We start from the raw sequence: 23,634 nt of genomic DNA, 5'->3' as shown, positions 1-23,634 counted from the left end.
TTTACTTTTTCTTATTTTCTTGTGTAACCACCACATAAACCTTCTATCTACCATTACATTATTCTCTATTCTTTTCTCTCCCTGTTGGAAAATGCTGACAATTCCAGTGTAGATGCTCGATATTGGCTTTTTACCGATATACTGATATTGTCCAGCACTTCTTTACCAATATAATAAGCACCCTCAAACTAATGTCGCGTAATGATCACATTATGTGTCTTTTATTGTGATGCATTTCACTAAAAACGCTGTGCCGTGCTTATTTTTAACATTTTTTTCCTCATCAAAAGCCATTAAAACAACCATGACCAATTAAAGGAAGACGCCTTACTTTTGCTTTCAGGTGGCGTCCGACAGGAAGGGTTGTATTGTGAAGGCTGCAAGTTTGCTGTTTGGTCTTTTGGCTCTTGACTGTGCGATATGAAGGTGAGACGAAGCTACGTGCTAATTAACGTACCTAGCTTGTTGTGTGGAACACGTCTGATATCACGATCGGCAGAAAAGCCGATGCCGATATGGACTAGTATCTCCTTTTTTTTTTAATGCCAATATCGGCTGATGATATCCTTTTCGGACATGTCAAGTGTAAACTTGTGACGTTTCTCGATGCAACTTGGATGTCATTACCGAGGAAACCTGTGATGATAACCGTAGAACAAGAAACTGGTGTCACCAGTTTCAGTTTCTGTACAGTTTGAGACGTGCAATCAATTCAATGATTACACATGCATCTTAACGACTTAAATGTAGTTATTGTACACTGCACAACATATTAATGCCTGTTATCACCACTAGGTGTCAGTACAGCACATTCCTGTTCAAATCCATGACACGTTTATCAGCAGTCGCCAAAGGGTGAGTCGTTTTATTTTTGTTTTATTTTTGGTGTTTGGGGTTGATATTTTTTGTGTACATAAAAAGTATTGATTTAGAAGTTTAAGGCAGGTGATTATTTTATTTTGCTGTTTTTTGGGGGGGTTTTTTGTAGAATTTTACCACAAAGAACAAACGTAAATAATTTTGCCTTTCAAACAAAAGTGAGGTGCTTTCATATCCCAAACAGATCTGATTATAATACCCTGAAATTGGAACAAAGTTCACTTAAAGACGTACAAAGGAAGTCACTGTAAGCGTGTAATTAATTTCACATTGCTGTTTACCTACATGTCTGTTAATTATGAGTTCTATGAAGGTGTATGCCCCCCACACACACACACACACACACACACACACACACAGTATGAGACAATGATTTCAAAAAGGGTGAATTTACCACACATGACTTCCTATCCTAATCAAGGCCTTTCTCAACTCGTATTTGAAAGACACACATGAGCGAGTCCTTCAGCAGGATACCTTCACACTGTTTGATGAAACAGTGCGCGCGTGCGTGCGTGCGTGCGCGCGCGCGTGTGTGTGTGTGTGTGTGTGTGTGTGTGAGAGAGAGAAACCCCGCCAGTGGAGTGGTAAAAGATATTAGGCGGCAATTGCAAAACGATTGCAAAAAGTGACATCCTTAATGGAGAAAGATTACTGTGTGCAACACGACTTTGATTTGAGCTGCATACAATTTATTCTCCCCGAGCCGGGAGGCTTCACGGACAGCTCTGTACGGCGAGCTCCTCGCCCCGCCGCCCCTTTGTGTTTGTGTGAGCAAATGCAAATTTATGTTAACACAAATTGATATATTTTTGAATGCAAACGAGTGAGACACAAAATGTCCTTTGCGGCAATTATTTCTGACTGCGGCTTTTATTATTGTATTACTCCTGTCAGCTTTCAGAGGAATGACTCAAATTGCTTGGTTTTGGGGCTGAGAGGCTCATCTGAAAATGTTTGCCGCGCTTTGCAGAACATGTTGAAACACACCTTGAAGAAAATAAGCAACTGATGAAATGGAAAAGAACCAAAAATGTTGGTTCCGCTGTAAATATGTTAAGCATGTTAATATTTACACCGAGCATGAAATGACACATAGCTAGCTGTTATGCATGAGAGACAGCTGTGCTGCAGAAAAGTGTGATGGTAAACATAGAACCCCTCTCTGTCACGGCTGTTGAATACAACATGGCTGAAGTGGCAATAAGTTTGCCATTATGAAAGAACGACATGTACGCAGTGACTTTGTTTAAGGTAAAGGGGAAGAGACTCCAGCCATGAAAGTTAAGAAGTACCCTAAGCAGTGCGTTCCACGTATATCCTTTGGTAGTGTGGACTAATTTTAGTTTGCTGTAGAGCGGTCAACTTTTTTTCCCCCCAGGTGTGTGGCAGTTTATGATGCAAAAAGTTGACTCGCCTTCAGCAATCCCCTCTCCTCCCGCACCCCTAAAGGTGAGCAATTTTATTTTATTTCACTATTACGTAGTCTTATTGTAACATAATTTCTTTTTACTGTTGTATGACAGTTACGGGTGTTAAAAAAAGTGTGATGCTTGAAACTGACTCGCCTTCAGCAACATCCTCTGTGTTTCAAAGAATGGGTAATTTTACTCCATTTTAGTTTTATTTAGTCTTATTCTAGAGTAATTCACTTTTATTTAAGCAGGCATTGGAATGGCATTCATTGATGTAAAAAAAAAACAAACAAAAAGAAACGCATGATACATTAATTTGACTCGGCTTTAGCAATCCCTCTTAGTGTTTACTAAGGAGTAATTTTGCTTAATTTTTAGTTTTATTCAATCTTATTGTTGAGTAATTAATTTCAATTTACTCTTGAATGGCATTTATGGATGTAAAAAATCATATGTTGACTCACCTTTAGCAATCACCTCTGTGTTTGCGTCACTAAGTGAGTAATTTTGCTTTATTTTAGTTTAGTTCAATCTTATTGTTAAGTAATTAATTTCTGTTTACACTTGAATGACATTTATGGATTTAAAAAAAAAAAAAGAATTATATATTAAGTTGACTCACATTTAACAATGTCCTCTCAATGTTCGTCACTACCAAGGAATAATTTTGCTTCATTTTAGTTTTTAGGCTTGTTGTTGAGTAATGAATGAATGACATTTATGGGTCTAAAAAAAAAAAAAAAAAGCATGATGACATTAAGTTGAATCACCTTTTAGCCCTCCCCTCTCTGTGTTTGCTTCACGACAAAGCAGCAATTTTGCTCCATTTTAGTTCGATTTTGTCTTCTTGTCGAGTAATTAATTTATTTTCGCTCAAATTACATTCATGGATGTAAAAAAAGCATGCTACATTACGTTGACTCACCTGTAGCAATTCCTTCTTAGTGTTTGCATCACTAAGTGAGTACTTTTACTTCATTTTTGTTTTAGTTAGTAGTCTTGCTGTCGAGCAATTGACTTCTATTTACGCTCAATGACATTTATGGATGTAAAAAATGATACATTAAGTTGACTCTCCTTTAGCAATCTCCTCTGTTTGCATCACTAAGAATGAGTCATTCTATTTCATTTAAGTCTTATTGTGTAGTAATTAACTTCTACTTACGCTTTATGAACGTAGAAATATTATTTATTCTTATTGTAGCGAATTTAACTTCTGTTTAGACTTGAATGACATAATAATGATACATTAAGTTGACTCACCTTTTGCCATCCACTCTTAGTGTTTGCTTCACTAAGAATCAGTAGTTTTACTCCATTTTAGTTTTATTTAGGTTTATTGTGCAGTAATTGACTTCAATTTAAGTTTGAATGACATGGATTTAAAAAAGGACGACACATGAAGTTGTCTCATCTTTAGTAATCCCCTCTTTCTCGCTCATCTGCCAATAATAACACTTTTTCTTTGAGTTGTGTTATTTGGCCATGAAGTTTTCACACTTGTGCGATAGTCAGGACGGCAAAAAAAGTGAGACGCATGAGGTCGACTCACCTTCCCCTCTTCTACACTCGTGTTGGCAACCATGTTTGATTTGAAGTTGATTTCAATGTATTTTACAGCAGTTAATACATTTGACCATGCACTGATCAACCATTCAAGAATATTAAAATCACACTGCCTGAAATTAACTAACCTTCTTTGTCACACTCATTTTAAAATTAATTTTTATTATTTTTTTAAATACAATTATTACGTTGTTCTTACATTTGTACGTTTTTCCCAATAATATAGTAGAGATTGCGCCGTTTGAAGTTGACTCCGATTCAGCCATCCACTAATCTCACTTCTGGTTTTTCCCCACCAAAGGTGAGTAATTTCATTTAATTTGAGTTTTATTTGGTCTCATCATCCAACAGTTAACATCTTTTCCCATTTTATGGGCATTAGGAATGTTTAAAAAGGTGTGATGCATGAAGTTGACTCCCATCGACTTCATTCCCCCTTCCACGTGTGCTCCACTAAGGGTGAGTCTTTTGGTTTTATTTGAGTTGTATTTAGCCATATGAATGTATGCTATGAGTATGTCCACTTATAGTCACTCATGTATTGATGTGTGCAAAATGTAATACTTGTTTATTGTCGACAGCAACAATCAAACTTTGAGCTCCGCAGGTGAGGAGTCCTGTCTCATCATTTCTCATTAAAATGATAAATCTTGTATAGATCAGAGCGTGCTGAAAGACAAACCCGCTGGGTGAAACGTAATCAAAGCTTTACCGCTCATTAAAAATAAAATGAAATAAATAAAATCACCGTCAAAACACAGCTCCATTCCGATGGTGTCGCGTTCAGTGCGGTGCCGGGGGAGGAGGCGTCAAAATAAAAGTCCCCTCGCCTCAGGTCAAAAATATTCCCAAATCCCGGCGGTTGGACGATGAGAATCCATCAGAAATGAAGTTTCTAAAAGCACGACGGAGGTCCTTTATTTAGCTAATTCTCCTCCATTTGAGATGTACATATTTCCAAGGTGCTTTGATAAGGCCTTGGGGACGAGCGTGTTTTAATTAGACCTGAGCAGCCTGGTTGAACAGTTCACAGGCAACTTTGAACATTTTTCGCAGGGAGCCTGTGTGGCTCTGTGACAGGCGCGGCGTAATTAGTGGCATATGTGCATTTGCATATATGGACCCGGTGACATGTTGCATCCTATTTGAATAAGTAGACACGCTTCATGGTGATATCCCCTCAAGTGAATACATGAATATGAGCCGCTAATTATCCCAATCTTGCAAATGATCTATTTAAATATTAATCCGGTTTCATTTTGCATTGTTTTGCTGCAAGGCTTTTTTTTTTTTTTTTTTTCCCTCGTCCTGTTTGTTTGTGTCAGCTCCACCTAAGCGGCGTTGGGTATTGCCCTCTGTGTCTGTTTTTTTTGTGTAGAAACGGCACATCTGCTCGTCTGAATGCGTGCACACGGTCTCCGGTGGCGCTCGAAAATGTGTCAATTGTCATTTTTACACGCACAAAATGAAAGCCAATCACTGAGGCCGCTGTGTGTGACAGCTTCTGGGACGGGGAAAACATTTATTTCACTCAAGCTCAAACCGTATATGAAAGTGTGCGCCAGACAAAATGGCTGAAAACTAGTTAGCTGTCATCCATGTCAGATGCAGAGTATTTAAGAATTCCTATTGCTGCATGTTTTGGATGCTGATTTGTTGACAGTCACGCCCCATGGAAAGAAATACAATTGTTCTTTGTCTAAATATACAACAACAAAATCATAATAGCACGAAAACACCTTTCAAGTACATTTGCACATTTGAGTTACATGAGGAAAGTATGAGGCAAGAAAGCCACTGGAACCGTCCATTCCACAAAGATGGCCGACATGCTACCAACAGGCTGCGCTATAAAAATAAAAGGGAGACTAAAACTCAACATTTTGAGAGTGGCCTGTTATGGTGGCCAGCCTAAGGCACACCTGTGCAATAATCATCCTGTCTACTCATGCCACACCTGTGTGGTGGATGAAGTATGACTGATGAATGCTCACTAACGTGGATTTATGAACAAGACTTGAGATAAGTCGGCTCATTTACCAAATGCTGGTTTCTTTAATAGCAGGGCATTTGAATCTGACTTTTAACTGTGTTATTATGAGCAATGAGGAGTGGCGTTCAAAGACACCAAGTCATTTAAGATGCATTCACATGTTTTGAGTGAATTTTCTGTGATTTCCGAGCACATAAATGCAGAAAATTGTAATTCTGCATTAAGAGTTACAAAGTGAGCCACTTATTGATTTTCATTGCATTACTTTTTATTTAGACCACCCATACACGGATGATAACGACGATATTTGTGATGTTCGGAGTGTCTGTGAACGCATCTCGCAGTCTGTCACGTGACAATGAGGAAGTGAATGGACTATAAATGTGTTTGTTTGGAGTAGGAGGTACATATATGGTGTTGGAATTGCACTGCTGTTGATGTGTTCAGGTCAGAATAAAGTTCTAAAAGAGCATCAGAGACTCTGTGGGGCGCTACACTGTGGCGCCGTCATAATAGAGAGCTGTGGCTTGCCATGATGCGTGTGTGTTAATTACGCTAAAAAAATGTAACGTAATTAATGAAATATATTAGTTACTGCCATTAATGCGCTATTTCTGACAGCCCTAATTATTTCTATAAAAATGTTTTTAAATATTAACATTTTTAAATAAACTAGATTTTTTTTCAGCAAAAGTTTATTTAAAAAACAAAACAAAACAAGGTATTAAAAAAAAAGAAAAAGAAAATAACCCCCAAATTTCCAACATATTATTTCTACAACATAAAAAAAAGAGCTTTTTAAGTAACGCCAACATTTCTGACACATTGTGTCACATTTAGTCAAAAATCTATAAAATTCTTGTGATGTCCACGCTTGATTGATTATGGTAAAATACTTAATTGCATTAGGCTTATACAAGTCATACTTTAGTCATACCTCATTATATATGAAAATGTATGGCATATCTGGAAACCAGAACCATGCAAAATGATATTTTGTGGCATGAATTTGTTCCCATGCATTGTAATTATGCTAATCTGCCAATACAAACAGATCAGAGAGGATTACTTAAGAAATAAAACTAAACGTCACCTACCTACCTAAACAATCCTTGTAAGCCATAGCAGCGATGCTTAAAAGTGCTAATTCTCTCATATATTGGTTTTGCATGCAAAGCCAATACATTTCTAAATATAAAAACTTTTCTTTTTATGGCAGTTTTTTTTTTTTTTTTGGCTTTTTAGGGAAACTAACATAACGTAATTGCACTTATGTCTCGATTCCCCTCACTGATGTTTGCAGCTAAGTGCGCCGGACAATGAAAAGCTTCTGTAGAAAGCGAAGGCAGGCTGTTGAACACTACTCAGCCCTAATTGCGTGCTAGTTTTGATGTAAGGCAATCATGAGGTCATCTGTTTTAAGTGGATGGCTTCGTTTGATCCGCCTTTGCGTGGCATCTCATCATCAGCTACCTGGTGTGATTAAGTCGGGCTTGAAGACGCGGATGTGCTTTTAATGTTCCCGTATATGACAAATAAAAGGACCAACTTCAACCGCGCGCCTTGCTCGCTCGTCAATCAATCGCGACAGCTGCCTTTTAAACTCATTAAAATGAGCACGCAGGAACACACAAACATCCCCTTTGCAAATTAAGTTGCGTGTCCTAATTGTTTCCGTGTTTGCGGGCCTTTTCCACAACTTCACAAGGCATTTGTCGTCACTTGATGTATGCTTGCAGCGCCTCAGGCAATGCTTTTTATGACCATTATTATTCAAATGAGCTAGAAATGTGTTTTGAAAGTCCTAAATCATTGAGCATGAATGGCTACTCTGGGCGTTTACAAATGACTTTCCACACAAGCAAACCTCCGCCTGCATGCTTTTACGCCAATGAGCTCATTTGACTATTTTGAGTTCTGTCAACACAATTTGTGTCCGTTAGCGTGACATGTTCTGGTGGAAACTTTGACAAGTTTTTTTTTCCACTTTCTGAGCAATAAACACGGTTTTATTCTCAAGTTTATAGGTGTCAAAATGTGTTTTTTTGCCTCATAGGGTGTCTTCACAGTGCATGTTTACTTGTGTACAATGGATTGGAACACGCTGAATTCAATACGGCCAACTTTTATTGTATAATAACAGTACACTTGACATTTATGCTTCCCCTGAACAACTAGATATGACCATCCTATTTAGATGCTGTAAGTTATAGGACACATTTATAACTATGCTAACATGCTGAGTCATGAATTGCATTCATAATAGAGATGCTCAATATCTAATCTACAGTGGTGTGAAAAAGTGTTTGCTCACTTCCCGATTTCTCATTTTTTTGCATGTTTGTCACACTTTTAAAGGTTTCAGATCATCAAACAAATTTAAATATTAGTCACTGACAACACAGCTGAACACAAAATGCAATTTTTAAATGAAAAATAAAAACAATTTAACTGGGATTAATTGAGATCAGTGTGGAAAAGGTTATAAAGCCACTTCTAAAGCTTTGGGACTCCAGCAAACCACAGTGAGAGCCATTCTCCACAAATGGCGAAAACTTGGAACGGTGGTCAACCTTCCCAGGAGAGTCCGGCCAACCAAAGTGACCCCAAGAGCGCAGCGACGATTCATCCAAGAGGTCACAAAAGACCCCACAACATCCAAAAAAACTGCAGGCCTCAGTTAAGGTCGGTGTTCATGACTCCACCATAAGAAAAACACTGGGCAAAAATGGCCTGCATGGCAGAATTCCAAGACCAAAACCACTGAACAAAAAGAACATTAAGGCTCATCTCGGGTTTGCCAGAAAACCTCTTGATGATCCCCAAGACCTTTTTGGGAAAATACTCTGAAATATATCTGAGGAGACATAAGTTGAACTTTTTGGAAGGTGTGTGTCCCGTTACATCCGGCATAAAAGTAACGCCGCATTTCAGAAAAAGAACATCATACCAACAGTATTACTGCGCGCTGCTGCTTGTCCGCTGTTGTGCATGTGTTCCAGTGTTTACATGCGCGGATGAAGACGGCTGCGACGCGGCAGCGCATACTGATACGAACGGAGAGAAAAGAACGCCTAGCATTTGAGAGGCCTGACTTTTTTTTTTTTGGACAACAGTTTTGTTGTCAGGCATATTGTTTTGAGAAGCAAAACGCTTAACCTTCAGAGACCCCAGCAACTAGCTGGAACTACTTTCCTCCACAACGAAAACCAACCACAACTCGGCTCACGGGACAAAGTGGGTGAAAAGTCACTGTCGATGCACTACACTGCTGATGGAGGTGGGATGTCATACAACTTCATGTCAAAAAATCCAAACTATCCCTTTAAGTTCAAATTGTAATACCACGTCGACCCACATAAAGACAGCATTTTTTACCTGGGAAAAAAAGGTCTCATTTTCTTATATTGGAGGCCAGCAAGTGGCGCCACATGACTTCTCCGCTAGCGAGTCACTGCTCAGGAAAAAGTTTCAAAGGTTGGGCAAGTTGGCAAACAACAGAAGAGGAGTTATGATGTGAATTGTAAGATAAAGGTGATCAATGAAGCCGCCATCAAACATCTGTTGAGGAACTTTCCAGAAATGAATCTCGTCTTATATTCGGGTCAATGCGTATTTATGTCCATATAAACTTAACATTTCTTTCCTCTATGGTCCACCCATTCAAAGAAAAAGATGGAGAAACGGTGAATGCATGGTACTAACAGCTCAACACACACACCGGCTTGAATAAAATAGAACGCCACCCTCGGAGGAATTAAAAGTCCAAATATTTTTCAAAGATGATTCCCCCTACCCCCACAACACAGGAAGTTAAATCCCAAGCAACTTTTATCTCTGATGAGATGTGTCATGTAGATCTTTTTATATCAGCAAAAAGTGCTCAGAAACAATGTAAGAGCGCTTGTACCGAGATAGAAGATATATGCATGTGGGTAAGCTTGCGGTGCATGTTCGCGCGCGTGCACACACACTCACACACGCACACACGGCACATCTTGATTAGGTTTTCATAAAGTCTGGAACTATGCTGAGTCTGTAATTGACTTTGACAGCAGAAGCCTCCATGTCCTATGGCTATGTTAAACGAACAATTTACATCTTCATTTCAAATTCTACATGGATAAAAAGCTATTAATTACATTAGTCTGGGAGAGTCATTCCGGCTGTGTAGAAGATGTGCGTGCATATCTCGTCTGTCTGTGCGGATCTCCGGTGTCTGTACAAATATACACTTTTGCTCATTTGTATATGATTAAGTCTGTCTTGGGGCCAAATAATGGCCGCAGTAGAAGTGCTCATCTGGAGATGAGTTTATGAACGAGGAAGGAAACTTCACTCGTGTGTACGGTTTCGCAGAGACATACCCTGGCTATGAGTAAGAAAGGTACTTCCTATTGGTAAATGTTGGTTATTTGAACCAAAGAAAGAAAAAGGGCTATGATGATTAACTCATTCAAGACAACCCCTTCAGTAGCGGCCATTTTAGACGATTTTGACTGTTTTTTTCAAGGCACACAGAATATTGTGTTCTATGGCTAAATAAACATGGAACCTACCGAAAGAAAGATTAGACTCTCGTCTTTCATCAGGAAAAAAAAAAGTTTGTTTCTCCCTTTTTCGGATCTTTAGTAATCAGCAGTAGAACATGGATAAGTTTCAGGAAAATATCAGTTCCCAACTAAAAAAAGGGAGGGGAAAAACAGCTTTTTGTGAAAAGATACTTTTTAAGCATAACTTTCACTTTCACAAAAATATTTTGCTTTTGTGACAGCTCAAATGCCTAAACAACTATACCACAACATAAACAACACAAAACTGGTTGCTTTACCTAAAGTGACAATGTATTTACAAATATAACACCATGAACTACGTATTTATAATGTTCACATTTGCAACTAAACTGTGTGGGTGCGTGTGCATACGTTAAAATTTCCCTACCATGCATAATCTCCAGCACGCTACACTCCTCCATGCTCGTCCACTTCCTCCTCGCTGTCAAGTGTGTTTTTACATGCTAAAGATGCATGCCGAGCTCTTATCAAATGAACTTCTGCTGTTTTTATGGCTTAAAACTGCCATAAAAACATCTTTTAATGTGCAGTTGCGTCATCTCCAGTATGACTGTAGATGCTGTGATTAATAATGATTAATTAATGATTAATAAATGGAATGTTTACATAGTTAGAGCATAGAAAGCCATGTTAACAATGTTCTAAATGTTTTTGTTTTTTTTACATTAGAGCCCTGTAGCCATGAAATAACACCCATATAATCCCCTTTACACTCGTATTACCCAATATAGTAGTCATAAGGGAAAATAAGACATAAGACCTAATATAAACTCACACGCTACCATTTGGAGAGTTCCGTGTTGTTCCTTTTTTAACTTCCTGTTTCTGTACAGTACTTCCCGCGGTGGCTATTATCTCATAAGTTTAACATTACTAACACCTAGTGACAGGTGTAGAACACCACATATCATCACGTCTTTGAATGCATCCTCTGAATGTCTTACATTTGAGTTAATGTATCCATTTTTATGCTTCAGAATGCTTCATTTAGACCAAAAATACGTGCAGTTTTCTTTAATAAACGTATATTTTGACTTATAATAGGTACATATTCGACCACAACACAGCAATGATTTATTAACGGTGAAGCCACGACATTCGAAGTGGGAAGTGGTGAGGGATTACTGTTTTTCAATGAATGAAATACAGTGAAAATGGTCATATTTCAGACATAGTTGCAAATGATGTTGAATCAGGATTAATTATTCATAAACTGTGATTAATCTGATTTAAAATTGTAATCATTTGACTTTGTTAAATTCATCTTGGGAATTCTCAACTTCCAACAATAGATAAGATGTGTAGATAGAGAAGGTGAGGTACTTCTCCCACTCTGAAGTGCTTCCTGTCAGCTTCAAAGAAACCTTAAGAGGCAAAAAAAGTGGCTCTTTGAGCAACTCAGCCGTCATCTCGCAGCCATCTGCATGATTGGGCCAAAAACACAGAGCCTCGTGTTTGGTTTGCAGATAGAGCGATCAAACAACGCTACTAAGCATATAATGAAGGGACAGATGGACCTTACGCGGAGGGAGATAAATACAATATTACTGGGGAAAATGGGGAGGGGTGAGGTGTAGACAAAATCAAACTGCACATGCAACAATCTTTGCCGGGGAGGGGTGGGGGGGAGGTATGGGAGGGGTGGTGGTTATGATGTGGTGGAAAAAGTGCGCGCCATCTCGTCGCATGCAGGCTGCCTGCGCTGAATGAGAAAGCTAAAAGGTAATTTCACGGATAAAGAGGAGGCCTAATGCATAGAGGTAATGTAGCAGGGGATGGAACAAAGGCAAACTTTCATCTCTTTAAGCTTGGATGGCGAGAGAGTGAGAGAAAGCGCCCGAGAAAGCTTTTGATGCTTTGAAAATGATAATAACAATCTCAAAGTCAGCCTCAGTAGAGAGAGAACTTGCACCCCACCCCCCACCCCCACACCCCACTCCCCTCTCTCACCAGCACCCCCTTGCTGTGTCTCCTCTGCCCCCTACCACTTAATACAACCGCACACCGACTGGCTAGGACACAGGTTTGTGTGCAAATGAGCCTCCCTCGACACTGCCAGCATCCCAACAGAAAGGAAAACGGCAGTAAAAACACCCACGACCGCCAGAAATGACGCCCCAAATTTGAGGTTCAACCAGAATATGTCTCAAAAGGCAAACTTAACAGGACAAGTGTTAGCAAGTATTAACCACAGGACCAGAAATGGAACACACTGCATCCCAAAAGCGTGTGAATATAAGATTGTATTTTTTACTGGAGGAAAAAAAGTGTGAAAAATAATATTCAGGGTCCTCCAGGTGGCATCAAACCACTTCTCCCCAAGTGAATCGGAGCTTTCTTCCTGTCACTCATGCATACCAGCGACATGGCAAAACAGACAAACTGGAAAAATATGATATATATGGCAAACAACAAAAGAGGAGTTAAAATGTGTAAAAACGACTTCTTTACTTGGCTTTTCTTGCTATCTGAGAAGTCGTCAATGATCACACAATTCAAAAGTTATTCAAATTGTAGGAAAAAAAAGAGCAATATATTTGGTTACAGCGCTGGACTCTACATTGACAAGGAAGATGGACAAAGAGCCCAGAATGATGGGTGTACAGAACATATAAAGCAGTTGCTGCGCTCCTCTAGAAAGTGAAAGTGAAAATTAAGCTTGTGTGTGTGTGTGTGTGTGTGAGAGAGTGGGAGAGAGAGAGAGAGAGAACCTCTTGTCCCAGTATTTTTCCATGAGCCATACCTAAGTGTTGTGCAACTCTGATTGTGCTATGTGAGTGTGTGTCTGTCAAGAAGGCCTTCTGTGAGACGCTATTAGCCTGAAAATGGACTGAGGTGATAGCCTGAATCTAAAGGTGTAACAATAACATCGAACAGATGCTAATTTAAAGAAAATAGTGATCAATAAAGCGGAAACATCAAACAACTGTTTTTCATGGAAATCTACCAGTTGCTGTTCACTGATTGAAAATACGATTTTAAAATAAATCCTTGATTTTGTGTTAAAAATCTATTTTCCACAAAGGGATTTGAAAAAGGATACAGTGGCGGTAGCTCGGTTTTCTTTCAAAAGGTCAGATGTAAAACGTACAAAAACCAAAGCAATTTTTCCCCATTGGAAATAATGTAAATGCAATTAACCAGTTCCAGACACCCACAAATATTGACATACATGTCGGGAATAATAATACAGTAGCTTTGCATAGAGAAAACAATGCAGCATCATTATCGGTGATTACATGAAAATTTTAACATATCTTTTACTTTTATTGAAGACTCTTGTTGGCGAAGACGGCGAGGAGCAGAGAGGGGACACCGCCTTTGTTATCTGAGATGAGTTCTTTGTTGACCAGTAGTGTTTGTCACCGTCTTTATCAAATTACTGGCAACACCATGCGGATTATTTAGCAGTCGTACTCAATAAATATTCACGGACAGTGAGAGTCATCGACGTGTAGGGTGCTTGTTTTTGGGTAGTCGATTCCGCGGAACGATACAGTACAGTAATTTGTTACAATACTGTACAAAATGAAACTTCTTCCTGGTCCTTTGGACCGCATTGCTATGGAAGAAGTAGTCAATGATCACACTATTCAAATTGTACGAAAAAATAAGAGCCGGTTCCAGTGCTGGACTCTTAGCACTGACAAGGAAGATTGATGAAGAGCCCAGAATGACGGGCGCACAGCGCGTATAAAGCAGTTGCTGCGCCCCTCTAGAAAGTGAAAGTTACGTTTGTGTGGAAGTGAATTGTTAAGCTTGTGTGTGAGAGTGAGAACAATGCATCTTTGGTGCGTCTGCCTCTTCTCCCAGTATTTTTTCCATCAGTTATATGTAAGTGCAGCTCTGTGCTATGGGAGTGTGTGTGTCAAGAAGGGTTTCTATGAGAAGTTACTAGATTGAATCTAAATCGTAATATCTAACAGTATGAAAACCGGGGAGAAATTTTGGCAAACAAATTTTTTTTTGAAAACCGAATCATGTGTGTCTGACTGTATTCGTTTCAATACGATAATTACAAACAAAACATCTTGTTTAAACCCTAGTTACCGAGGTGGTGCAAGACCCTCAGGCGCACCTCCCTACCCGACTACTCCGTTTAAACGGTTAAATCTCCCCCGTTGAGGGACGAGACCTCTAAGTCAGGGGCAAGGGGAAGTAACCCAGGTATTCGCAGCCTTAGTTGTGCAGAGGCGGCCCCGCTGCACAACCTGAGTACGCACAATCAGAGTAAGTAGTAGATTCTTATTCATTCCAAAAATGCCTATACATTTCCACACTGTAAATGGTTTTACTTTATTTTAGTTTTATTGCACAGTGGATAATGTCTCTTTATGCTTGCATTACAGAATAGCACTTAAACAGTTACTAAACAGAGTAAAATGATTTCACTATGGAAAAATAGAAAATGCAACGAATGATGTTGGAATTTGGAGGTTCTGTAGTACTTGAAGCGCTGATTGGGTGCCTGCAAATGTTCACCAAGGTGATAATCTTAACGCTAAACTGAAAAATGAATGCGGATAAAAGATTAATACCCGGCTCCTCATTCTCTCTCTGTCGCTGCTCTGCATTGTGACGGAAGCTTTTGAAGTGGATGTTTTGTCTCGACAGAGAAAGCCCATATTGTTTTCCGGGCTCTTAATGCACATCTCCTGTGAACACACGCTGGCTGCGACATCCCGCACGCAAAAGGGACTAGTCGTCTTTGGACCGTAGGTCCAATTTGAATACTGGTGAATAATGTAGCGTAATGGCTCGGCTTGTGAGCACGGAAACCAGTGATTGCAATTGTCTTTTATTTCCTTTCGGATTGGACAGCTTGAATTTGAGTGCTTTAGCGAATGACCTTTCACCTGCCGACGGCGAGGGGTAACCCATTAGTGGACTTACTTTACGTATTTGTATGTGTGTTTCGTTCGTGGGCAACACAATTTAACAGCCAATCTTCAATTATTCAACCCATTTGCTGTGAATGCAAGCTGACCCATCAATGTTACAACAACACAAGGGTCTTAAACGCAGAGATGCATCTTTTAATCCAGCAAATAATTTACAATATATTATCACACTGGATCAATTTGGGCTTTGTTCTAAGGCAGGGGTCTTAAACATAATTTTGGGTGAGGCTGGGAGTGCTTTCCGGCTTCCCAGCATGCCTTGCGGTGCTTGTTCTGTAAAAAGGTGCTAAAGTTACATGTTTATTTATATGTCTCCCGCCGTATCCCTGCGCACTGTCGCCTGTGTGTTCATGCGTATGTGATGAAGACACTCACACACGTGTAACGCTGAGCGTTTTGTGAGGTCTGATATTTTTTGAGTAGGCACGTTTGTGATGCAAATGTATCAATCTTTTGAATGCATATTGTTTTGAGAAGCCAAACTCTTTACTTAATTGTCCCCAGCAACTAAGTGGAATTACGTTCTTCATCAGGGAAATCTGACCAGAACTGGACTTAGGAGACCAAGTGGGGGGTAAATCGCTGTTATTGGACTACAGTGCTGTCATTACTCCCAATGGCTGCTTTTATGGCATTAAAATTGCTCTGAAGCCTAATCCATTGGTGAGGTGTTGCATCAGCATCCCCTTTAGCCTCTCGCGCAAAAGAAAAAGTGTACATACGTTGTTGGAATCGGACGTTCGGGTTTATAAAAACGTATCAGTACGTTCTTGGTATTGAATGAGCTAACGGCACTTATGACTTGTAAGGACTCAAATGTCAAGCCTACGACTTTGGATTTGACTCGAGCTGTCTTGTTTTGACTTGAGACTTGCAAAACACTGACTTTCTCAGCTTCTCTGGGATTACGTCACATGCAGCGTTAATGCCGCTCAATTTAATGAATATCAATGAAAACCAGGACATTTTCATCACTTGCTAAAGGACAGGGTGTGAAAACAGGACATGTCATGGAAAAAGAGGATGTTTGGTGACCTTGATGTACAGTAGTAGCAGTTGCCCTGTGTGTGTTTCCTTACCTGTTGCATGTTGTGCTGTCATGTTTGTGTTGGCACCGTTATTGTAGTCAGTGTTCCGTCCCTGTTCATTTCACTGTGTGACAACACACGGTCCCTCGGGCCGTAATATTGAGTCACCTGCTCTCAGGTTTCTGATTTTTCACCGCACGAAACGTCCTCGTGTTTTACCTTATTGCTCATTCTGTCCCGCTTAGCGCCGATTGCACACTAGAGAAAAGACCTTTTCATATCCTCGCTCCCTCATTTCGCTTTTCTCTCCTGACCTCGCCGAGTATCACCAGACCTCAAAATTGCATTGAATATATAAATGCTAATGCTAATAACTGCTAGCAGGAGCAGATAATGTCCTTGACTGGTACAAGAAAAGATCCTTTTCTCTTACATGACTCGCTGCCTCTGAATAACATTAGGCGAGTTCACATCCCATAGCCCTTATTTCTCTCTTATTCTCTTTCTCTTAATTTACTTGACTCTCCCTTCAACTTTAGCCTCCTCAAAGCAAGGAGGAGGGTAGAAAAAAATCCAGCTGAAGTGTAAAATATTAATTCATTTATCTGCAAGATAAGATCTTGCTGCCTCGCCTGAAATTCGAATTACATCCATTTGCCATTAAGTCGACGCACCACACAAGCAATGAGGCCTTCAGAGCTTGTCTTGTCTTTGCAGCCGGCTCCTGGAAGCTTTTCATGGTAGGAATTAAACTATAATACTCGTTTCAGGGGCATGCGTGTTAATGGCGGCAGCAAAGCTGTCATTTAGTGAGGAAACAGCAGCAGTGAGCAAAAATGGCCTCTTGTGGAAATAAAGAAAAAAAAAAAAAGCATCCAGGATGTCTCCAAGATGGATCATCCCGATAGCAAAATCCCTGCTGTTCCTGAATGATCGCTCAGCTTGTTATTATGCATTCTGATTGGTCCCAGTTCAAGGATGTCCAGTGGGGTCCAAAAAAAAGCCTCTTAGACCTTCCCAGTCGGGCCTGTCACGAACAATAGAGGCACGAAAGCCCCATGATGTGCATAAGAAGCCAAATATTCCATTGTTTCATAGAGGAACTTAGCACTCTTTGAAGGTGTGCAGCTCTGCTTTGCATTTGCCCAATCCTTCCCAAAAACTGGATTCTTCCTCTCCAGAGATAACATGAGCAGGTATTAAATAAAAAACGCTCAAAGTAATTGTAGCCTTGAAGTCACACACATCACACATGCTACTGTCAATATTGCACCAACTCCTGCGAGTCCCCCAAACTTTTACTTTTCTGCTCCTCTTGGCTTGTGATGCAAAATACATTATTTTTAGGCCAACCATCAATCAGTCCTGCTCCTCATGCAATCATATTAATCATTCGTCTCTTGTCTTATTTGCGTCATTTGGAGGGAGTGAGAACGTCGGGGACTTTAGTTGCAACATTGCCTTTTGACAGCCTGCTCTTCACACAGTGTCAACAATAATTCGGTAAGAGCAATAAGTGCCATTAGAGTTCTCAAAGTAACTTTTCAAAGATATTTCCTTCCCTCTCGGCTGCACTGAAGCTAACAGCGGGGGTTCTTTTTTTTCAAATAAAAAAAGTAGTAAGGAGTCTGAGCTGATGCATTAAGCGTTTTTTTTTTGTCTGATATTTCAATATTACTAAAACATAACCGCATTAATTCTAAAGAGTGTGCAGTGGCAGTCTTGCGGCATCCATTACAGAAAGTTTCTACTTCAACAGTAGATAATAAACACAAATGGATGCAAAACATCAACATTATGGTATACAGTCACAGGAGCTGTGTCCTAAGTTCTGCCTTTATGAACATGATGATGCTCAGTTTTGATTGATTAATGGTTGTACTTTGTGCTCAGGTTCCTACGTCGAGTTTTAGTATAAATCAAGTCCCAATTTGAACCCAATTTAACAGCAGGACAAAAAATACGGTAAAGAAAACCCAGTAATTACTATACAAGAATTAAATGGAACTATAATAAAAAAAGAACTTACTTTTATCGCTGTGGTTTATTGGGAGGAGGACGTAGAAGAGGCAGGAGAATCTGCAGAAGGTGCTGAGTCTATACGAACACTTCCTGAATCAACACAAGGCTCACTGGGATACAGCGTAGATCCTGGTCTTCCAGAACGTTGCTTAGTTATCACTGTCACTTTCATAGGAGCAGCTCTTGTCACATGGTCAATGGTAAGATCTTTAACCTTAACGATAGACGATAAACGGCCAAGAACAAAAGTGCAGCCAAGATAATTGTGTCTTGCGTCCGAGTGCTAGAATTGAACATGAAATGAAATGAAAGTTTCATTTCTATCGTATTGTCTGCACATTAGATATAATAAACAACAATGACTCAGAGTGATTCTTCCTGAGGTGTGACAGTAGATTAGAAGTATGAAAGGAATACGCCTGATGTACTTACTATGCCAATATCGTTATCGGTCGGCCGATATCAGACATTCTCATTCATAAGTAAGTTGGCTGAAACTGTCTCCAACTTGTATAAAAAAACACTACCAGGAGCCAAAAACAAAATGCAAAAAATGGGTTAAAAAGCAACACCAGACTACCGCACAAAGAGGCCAAGGGCATCACTTCATCTGTGGGCTACGACATGAGATGAGGAAACCTGAGTTGTTGAGTCTCCACAGGTTGTAAATCATTACCACCTTTTCCTGAGCCACTGCTTGAAGAGGTATTGTTTTAGAATCCCTTTGTGCCGCTATCACATCTTCTCACACACAAAATCTATCAGCGGGCGCTTGAGTTCGAGAAATGGGAAGATGCCAACAGAGAGATAGAAGGAGAGAAATGAGGAAGAAAAACAGTCAGCACAAACAGAGAACTCGCATCAAGACAGAAAGCGAGACATGAAAATGATGAAGGAATGTTTCTGGCCTTAATTCATAGTTTCCCCACACTGTTCAAAACCTGGTATGAACTGGGTGTTGGATCATACTGGGAAGTCTTCGACTGAAGCAGAGTACTTACCTTGGCTTTACTGATGTTGTTGTGATAGTTGGTGTCCATGCTCTGGAGAAGGTGTCTCAGGAATCGGAGCGTCTTGGACATTCAAAATCCAGGCATTCTGTGATTTCATTTCAGATACTGACCACAGCCTTGTGCAGTTTTTGTGTCTGGAACAATTGTTGCAATTTAAGTTTTTATTGGCATCATTAGTAACATTGTATGCACGTTCATGTACCTTGGCAGCAAAATCCACTCAATTCGTGACTATGCTCAAAGTCCACAAGCTGTCTGGGCCCAGCATGGGGTGTAATTGAGTCCATGAACCCGAGTGTTACAGATATTTACAAACTAGGACGATGAGTGCTAGTTCTCCCGGTCATACTTTATGGCTACAAGACTAGGACGTTAACCAGAGACCTGAGGAGGAGCATGGACATCTTAAGAATAATGGGACCATAGGATCAGGGCGAACTGCAGGTCCCGCTCATTGGTCGCTTGGGCGGATGCCTTGGCATTTGGACACATAGTCAATGTGGTAAAGTGGGAAAAATAAAAACCCGCTGGAGGATTGTCATGGGAAAATGTGTCATTTACTAGTATATACCGTTTTGAACCAACATCTGACTGTATTTTTCCCTAGAAAAGACAAAGGAGGGTGGCTGCAGGATTGGGTGTCTGCTTTTTGCTTTTGCTGGCTTCATAGGCTGGAACCTTCAGCTCTCGCTGGATCGGTTCGCAGCCGAGTTTGAAGTGGCCAAGATAAGAATCAGTATCTGGGTCCATGGTTCATGCCCTGAATATGGTGGAGTGTCAGCTCTGTCTGCTCCAACCATCACCTATGCTCATGAGCTTTGCATACTGACAGAAAGGACAAGATCGTGGGTACAAGCGGCCAAAATTACTTTTCCTCCGTAGAGTGGTTGGGCTCTCCCGTAGAAATAAGTTTAGAAGCTCCGTCATCCAGGAGAACTTGGAGTAGAGCCGCTGCTCCTCCTGTTAACATGTCTCGGACATCTGGTCATGATGCATCCTGGACACCTCCCTCGGAAGGTGTTCAAGGCACGTCCAACCGGCAGGAGGCCTTGGGGAAGACCCAGGACATGTTGGAGAGACAATGTCTCTCAGCTGGCCTGGGAATGACCCAGATGCACAGCCCAGAGGGAAGTCTGGGCTTCTCTGCTTAGGCTGCTGCCCCCTCGATCTGACCATAGATGGACGGACAAAAGAGCTTTATACATTCACTCCCCGACACCTTAATGATCTCGCTAGACATCCAGTTGACAGCTTGGTGTTTTGGATCCATAGCTAGCGCTCTCGACTTTCATTCTGCAGCCCCCTGGTTCGAGCCTTGGCGGAATGCATTGCTAGTTGAACCAGGCGGGTTACACCGCCAAATGACTTCTCACAAAGGAAGAGTTTTGTGATAAGTGAAACTGGAGCTACAAGATCAAATCGTATTGCGTCATAAATTGGATTGAAACATACGTTGTCAGATTTCATATATCGCTGACAGTCTGCCAGCATTCCTGTGTTGACTGACACCACAGAACTACTTCAACTAAAGTTAAACTTGTTAAAAATATACGTCCAGTCGTGCAATGCTTGTATTTTGATGCACTGGCAAGTTTTTGTGTTAAAGCGTACAGCTAGACCTGCAGCCGGAGCTGTGATGATACAATAATGAGGTCATATCAGTATTCATCACACAGACTGAAAGAGGGTGCAGTGTTGATCGAAATGATATTAGCCCTTCCAAGATTAAGCACATTTACTCAAATACATACTCAGGTACTTTAAGCATGACCCTTTGTAATGGCTTCATTGGCCCACTGCATAATGGGGCTCCTATTACAAACTGCATTTAAGAGAATCAAATAAGACACGTAATTTCTATGAAAAAGTAAGAAACACTCACCAAAATGCAGCATTAGAGCAGCCCTTGCCCACAGTTTAAGACATTAAGGGCGTTTAGCTGCAAGGAGTGGTCAGCGTAATGGTCTGGCGGCGGGTTCATCTGCTTGTCTGCAAAGAGTTTTATTGCCTTTTTGCTCTGTACTTTAGCCATTAAAGAGTTGGAAATGTACAAAATCTGTGTGCCAATTTGTCAGTTATTTGTCCGCTAAATGTCGAAGCACTTTACTGTCATTTGGGGTGATCAATGCTTAATGAATTAGTCTGTTTTTTTCCACCTCCGTTAAAGGCAGACACGCTTAGCACCTTCCCAATCCCTCAGAGAACCCGTCTGATGGAAGCCTTCCACCCCTAATTTATGAAAAGCGAGGAGGCGAGCAGTTCATGTGTCTAGAAGTGCTTGCTTTCTGCCAAATTGCTTTTGGCCAATTCACTCGAGGTCCAAAACGGAACTCAACCTTAACTTTCATTAAACGGCGCATGGGAGAATGTCTTGAGAAGTGATGGAAATAAAGAGGGGAAGACGAGACAGCGAGGCCTGCAGATAAACGGCGAGGAGCGCCAAGCGGTGTTTACACGGCGGCCATGATTGCAGAGTGTTTCTCGTGATTACATTTAGCAGATTGAATTAGCCGGAGCTGGTGCTCCAGAGGCGGACACCCGGGCATCAAAATCCAATTATACATTTGTTAAATAATGTAATGATTGCTTGTGCATACTTTTCCGCTGGACTCCATTCATTTCCCGCCATCAAAATGCCATTGTTTTGTGAGCTTTGGGAAAGGTTATGCAGATTGATAGAATTAATTGTCTGGCAGGGCGAAAAATGTCATTAGAACACTTAGATGGCCATGATGGCCCATTTAAATCCCCAGCCTGTTAGCGACCAGGCATTTTAATTTGTAACTTGACATGATAATGTGGCTGGTCCCCGGCTCTTGGACACAAATATTACTCACATTGATTAAAAGGGACCATTGCTTCCTCCCCTTCAATCGCCGGACACGCACAATCCATACACTGTTAACTCTATCTCACTAACATTTAGTTTGCCGTGACATTAATGGCGTCTATCTTAATGTAGAATGGCTGTAATATGCAAATAAAAAGTCATGGGACTGCGGAAATTAGCATTATGATTAAGATCACCCATGTGCTCTTAAAAGAAAACTGCACTTTTTTGGGGGGAATTTTGCCCATCATACACAATGCTTACGTGCGACATGAACACACGTCTTTCTCTTTTCTGTGCTTTCTAAAGATATAAAAACAGATAAAGAGAGATCATAACTGCACGTAATGGGACACCGCCTACAAAGACCACTATTAAAACACCTCCAACAAGGTTTGATGCTGTGACCATGTAGTAACAGGTACTTTCATGATAACATGTAATACTTATAGTATTTTAGTATAGTATAGTAACTTATTGTAGTTTGGTCGTAGTTTTAAGCATTACCGGAACTTCCTTTCACGTAGCGACACAGAAACGAACGCCTACACTTAAACTCTACTGCTTTAACTTTTCCAAAACCAAAAACAACAGCAGCAGCAGTAACGGCAGCTCCAAAATGTAGCGTTACCATTTGGTAGTAACCTGAGGAATTGAGAACGCGGCGATGACGTGCTGCGGGCGAGTGTGTGGTGAAGCGAGTTGCTAGCTGGCTAGTAGCTAGGTGGCGTGGTGTGGCAAGATGTCAATACGCCAGGAACATAGTTCCACCGGTGTAACAATGTTAATAATAATAATAATTAATAGCAATGTCGCTGTAGCTTGGTTAATATGCACGGCATGTTATATTTAAATGGAGCCTTGTTGGCGCTTTTTGGAGTTTTTTTCAGAAGGCTTTATAAGCAAAATAAGTGTTTCCCAACAACATATTTATGTCTTAAGTTTTTTTGCCTGAGAGGCAAAAAGAGGTGTGCGACGCAACTCCCCACTAATGGATGTCACTTTTAGGGCAATTCTAAGCCATACAAATGGCCGCAAGGTGGCAGAAGTGCATTTGGTAAGAGCTTGGCAATGGCGGAATCACACATCACAGGAAGGAGGAAGTGAGAGAGCATGGAGGCATGCAGAAGGTTACGCATTGTAGGGAAATTAACGCACGTGCAAGTAACGCGCACAGACCTGCATGCACACACACAGTTCAGTTCCAAATAAGAAAATTGTAAATAGTTCATGGTGTTATATTTGTAAATATATTATTTTGATGTAAAACAGCCCCCTTTTTGTGTTTTTCATGTTGGAATAGTTGTTTAGATATTTGAGCTGGCACAAAAGTAAAAAAAGATTTGCCTCAAAGTAAAAGTAATGCTTGGTTTTCTCCCTTTTAGTTGGGAACTGATATTTTCCTGAAACTTA

General features: G+C 40.5%; 1 protein-coding gene across 3 annotated transcripts in view; it reads left to right on the top strand.

Moving 5' to 3' along the window:
- Positions 1 to 23,634, top strand: part of pex2 (peroxisomal biogenesis factor 2) — a 217,769-nt gene that overhangs the window by 3,665 nt on the left and 190,470 nt on the right. For all 3 annotated transcript variants that reach the window (XR_008567374.1, XR_008567375.1, XM_054765805.1), the window contains exons 2-5: positions 344 to 426; positions 796 to 2,331; positions 4,087 to 4,161; positions 4,243 to 4,319. The gene's annotated coding sequence lies outside the window, so the exon portion shown is untranslated. The remainder of the gene's footprint in view (positions 1 to 343; positions 427 to 795; positions 2,332 to 4,086; positions 4,162 to 4,242; positions 4,320 to 23,634) is intronic.

Source organism: Dunckerocampus dactyliophorus, chromosome 21 (genome assembly GCF_027744805.1).
Source record: "Dunckerocampus dactyliophorus isolate RoL2022-P2 chromosome 21, RoL_Ddac_1.1, whole genome shotgun sequence".
Classification (NCBI taxonomy): Eukaryota; Metazoa; Chordata; class Actinopteri; order Syngnathiformes; family Syngnathidae; genus Dunckerocampus; species Dunckerocampus dactyliophorus.
Note: the sequence above shows the minus strand (reverse complement) of the source record. Positions and strands in the feature narration are given on the sequence as shown.